The sequence below is a fragment of the Pinus tabuliformis genome, chromosome 2_2, assembly GCF_031772625.1.
Source record: "Pinus tabuliformis cultivar Carrire ecotype Pingquan chromosome 2_2, CPIR1, whole genome shotgun sequence".
Lineage (NCBI taxonomy): Eukaryota > Viridiplantae > Streptophyta > Pinopsida > Pinales > Pinaceae > Pinus > Pinus tabuliformis.
Genome location: NC_142300.1, coordinates 179258967 through 179264036, shown reverse-complemented (window position 1 = coordinate 179264036; position 5070 = coordinate 179258967).

Below are 5070 nucleotides of genomic sequence, written 5' to 3'. Positions count from 1 at the left end.
ACTCCAAAATCATTAATCTCAAAGACAACTTTTTGCCCAAAGGATTGACCCCTTTGGAAGACTTGTTTGATTCAAATGATGCCACTAGAAAACCAAAGATGGAACCCTTAAAATCTGATATAGAGGAATGTAATATAGGCACTAAGGAAAACCCAAAATTGATCAAAATTTCAAAGTCCTTACCTCCTACTGAAAAAGTGAAATACATTGAACTATTAAAGGAATTCCAAGATGTCTTTGCTTCGAGTTATGAGGACCTCAAGTCTTATGACACCAGCATCATACAACACACTATCCCCATAAAAAGAAAACCAGAAACCTTTCAGGCAGAAGCTTAGGAGGATCAATCCCATCCTATTTCCTTCTATTGAAAAGGAAATTCGAAGGATGTTTGAGGCCAAGATAATAGCACCAATCATATTTTCTGATTGGGTTTCAAATTTAGTGCCAACAAGGAAGGAAACTGGTGAGATCAGACTTTGTGTTGATCTTATAAATCTTAATAACGTTTTACTCAAAGACACTTACCCTCTCCCTAAGATGGATCATATCTTATAAAGGGTAGTAGGGTCAACCAGAATCTCATTATTGGATGGGTTTTCTGGTTACAATCAGATTTTAGTTCACCTAGATGACCAGGCTAAAACTGCGTTTACTACTCCTTGGGGCACATTCATGTATGTGAAGATGCCTTTTGGATTAAAGAATGCAGGGGCCACTTTCCAAAGAGCCATGGACATAGCTTTTGCTAAGGAAATTCATGACTTCCTAGTAATATATTTAGATGACATCACTGTATTCTCAAAATATGATAAACAACACTTAGATCATCTAAGGAAGGTTTTCATCAAATGCAGGAAGTATGGAATTTCTTTGAATCCCAAAAAATCTTTATTTGGGTTAGAAGAGGGAAAGTTATTAGGCCATATAATCTCTAAAGATGGTATCCGAATAGATCCTGCAAGAATTGAAGCCATCTTACAGATACAACATCCTAGGAGCATTAGGGAATTACAAGCCTTTCTAGGAAAAATTAACTTTCTTAGGAAATTTATTTCTAACTTAGTAGAATTAATTAGATCATTAAAAAATATGTTGAAAAAAGTTTCGACCATAAAATGGACCATTGAGGCTAAGAAATCCTTTGAAGATATTAAGGTAGCCTTAACAAAAACACCAGTTTTGATCAGTCCAAAGTTTGATAGAGATTTCATTATATTTGCCTTTGCCTCAGAACATACAATTGCTGCAGTCCTACTACAGAAGAATGATGAGGGTTATGAACAATCTATTGCCTTTTTTAGCAAAGCCCTGAGAGATGCCCCCTTAAAATACAATATAATGGAAAAACAAGCCTTTGCTTTGGTCAAAGCTATCAAAGATTTTAGAGTTTACATTTTATATTCTCATATAATAGCCTATGTCCCTAATTCAGTAGTCAAGGATATCCTAACTCAAGATGGTCCAAATGGAAAGAGAGGGAAATGGATTGCTACTATATTAGAATATGACCTAGAAATCAAACCAACAAAGTTAATCAAAGGCCAAGGTTTAGCCTAGCTCATGGCTGAATCGAACTGTGAGGCCTTAGATATAAATTTTATTGCAGAAATGGATAATGGAGAGGAGATGACAACTCCACCAATCAGCCAAGCCTTTGTTGAATCACCATGGTATGCTAACATCATATATGTTTTACAAAATCTACAAGCTCCTCTTGAATTATCCAGGACCAAAAGAAGATTTTTAAAAGTGAAATCCTTAAAATTTTGCATAATTGACAATGCTTTGTTTTGGAGGAATCATGAAGGTATCCTTCTTAACTGTTTATTAAAAGAAGAATCTGACAAAGTGTTACAAGAGTTTCATGTAGGTGAATGTGGAAGACATCTTTATTGGAAAACCACTGCTGACAAAATTCTTAGAGCCGATTTCTATTGGCTACTTTGTTTTTTGATGTAAATAAATTTGTAACCTCATGTCATAAATGCCAAATTTTTGAAGGAAAGAAAAATCTTTTACCCCTACCCCTAAAACCAATCTCTACTGAAGCACCTTTTCAACAATGGGGTCTTGACTTCATTGGTGAAATCCATCCACCTTCCTCTGCCCAACACAAATGGATCCTCACTGCTATAGATTATTTTACCAAATGGATAGAAGCCATACCATCAAGGCAAGCCACTGACACTGTTATAATAACCTTCCTTGAGGCCAACATCCTATCAAGATTTGGGTGCCCAACCAAAATCATCATTGATAATGCAGCAACTTTCAAATCTAGAAGAATGATTGATTTATGTAATAAGTATCATATAACCCTGGGCCACTCCACAACTTATTACCTTCAAGGAAATGTACTAGCGGAGTCCTCAAACAAAAGTTTGGTAAATATCATCAAAAAATTGTTAGAGGATAACAAGAAAACATGGAACAAAAAGCTAATAAATGCCTTATGGGCAGACAGGCTAACCACAAAGAAATCCATTGGTACTAGTCCTTATCAATTAGTTTATGGAATGGAAGCTGTTTTCCCATATTCCTTGGGAACACTAGTGATGACGCTGCTCCAAGAGTTGCAAGTTGAAACATCCAAAGAAGAATCAACCAAACAATTCACTTACAACAAACTAGGGAAGAAGTGTAAATTAGATCTCAACTTGTGCAGGAAAGGATTAAGAAGGATTTTGATAAAAGGACTAAGGCAGAAGATTTTTACCTAGGGGACAAAGTTCTAAAATGGGATTCAAGGAGAGAGGATAAAGGTAAACATGGAAATTTGATTTCATATGGAAAGGCCCATATATCATTTACGATTTCAGAGGTAATATTTCTTTCTTCCTCAGAGAAATGGATGGCACAGAAGCAGAAGGAGGACCAGTTAATGGTCGAATGCTCAAACACTATATTGAACCTTGTTACTGATTTCACTGATCATTTGTACATACTTTACTTTCAAAAAGTCTAGAGTTGATTGGATGGTGATTTTTGAAGTTGAAGCCCGAAGAGAAGGCTCTAAGCTTCGAAATTTTTGCTATCATAAATAGTAATAATGCAGAAACATGAAAAGGAAAAATTGCAGGGTAACATCACAGCAATGCAGAAGGCCATTGGTCTACAAAGTTCTTGACATTTCACCAGGAAATGCCATCCCCAAGTGGAGCCACTATTAGGCTCCTATACCAATAGGAGTCATAATTTTTGAATGATTGAGATTAAACCTGTAATATGTACATACCTTTGCCTTCTGCAAATGTTTTCCATATTCAAAAAAGTAAAAAATGTAAAGAGGGTACGTCCTAAAAGAAAAAGGACAAAAAGAATAAGAACAGGTCCAAAAAAGTGAAAAATATGAACCCCATAAAGGAAAAAAGACCATGAAAGTGAGCAAGCCAAAATGCCACTACTATTTACTTTTATGCATAATAATGATTGTGTGCATTTTTTTATTCATGCCACAATCCATGGTAATCAAACTATTTAATCTTGATTATGCCATGCTTTAAATTTCATATTGATAGTTAGAGAATAAAATCTGACCAAACTGTTTAATCTTGGTAGATCATTAGATAGGTAGAGTAAATAAAAGGAGCTCAATTGTTCAATCAAAGCCCTTGGATGTAATAAGGTTAGATTTAGTTAGTTTAGTATTGTAAAGAGAAAGAAAAATATTTGCTAAGGGTTTGCTAGCTCAAATGCACCCTAATAAAGAGAAGTGAAAATGGTAGGATGAGTAGATGGGTAAGTAGAAGAAAGGTTGCAAAAGTATGGTGATTGATTAGACAAAAGCATGTTTATAGTCTTTTCCATCATGAAAGTTCTATAGAAAAATGGACAATCAAGCATGAAATTGGATATCAAAGGCAATTAATTAACTTCCCTCATTCATTTCACCTTTTACTTAACTAATTTCCCACAATAAAGTTCAAAGTACTTAAAAACCCTAAGTCAAAGAGGCTTAGAGCATTTCTTTGACTTTTGGAGGGACCTGACCCTTGGCTCAATGACTTATAGGCAATAAGTACTAAAAAACCCCTCATAAAATTTCATCCCCCCCTTCACTTCATTCATTTTCCCTAATAATACTCCTTTCCTAAGGTTAAAATACTTTTACCTAGGAAAAGTATTTATCCCCCCACATAAATCATTTTCATATCAAAAACCCAGAAAAACACCTTATCCTAAGTATTTATGTTAATGTTGGAAAAGCATTAAAATGTGAAAAAACATTTACTTAGGGTATGGTGCCCCTTTCCGCTCATTTTATTAATTACTAATTTTATTTATTAAATCCCGTAAATAAAAACCCTTTTTCCCCATATATATTTAACTCCTGCATATCAACTAGCCATATATCCTAGTTTAAAATATAATCTTTGATTTCACCCTAACCCCGAAAACCCTCTAACTAATCGATTTGTGATTAAGTTAGATAATCCCCTGTTTAAACTCATCGCTAATGATCCCGATGCCTTAACCCCACTTTAATCCTTCATTAACTCAAAAATCGCCGCACTAAATCACCCGCCAGGCCCTCCACTATCCTCCATGCAGCTTCCCCGCTCGATCACTGTACCATCGCCTCCCTCCACATCCAACGACCTTTATCCATTTCGGACGGGCTCGACGTCTGAACAATACCCGCCTGAAAAAGTTGTTTTCCACCGGGTCCCTGATGCTACATGTCGTTCAATGTATAGAATCAGGTGCCTCCCGCCAATACCACAAAGTGCCTAAAAGTGGTGCGACGGAAACCACTTACCGCCTGCTCGCTACACGAAAAATTAGTTACTGTTCACCCCGCTACAGGACAAATGACCACTGTTCACTTGTACCTGCCAAAATTGACTTTCACGCATAAAGCCAAAAAGAAAGCCTAGCTCAAGATCAAAGACCAATTAGGTCCCTTTATTTGTAATAGCAGAGAAGCTGGAAAGGAGGCAGACCTAATCCTTCAAAGATTAAATCTAAAACAGAGCTTCATATGGAGATATGATCCCTTGGATTTCATTTGCAAAAGAAGGCAGAAAAACAAGATGGCTCCTTATATTCATCACCACATCCATGAAA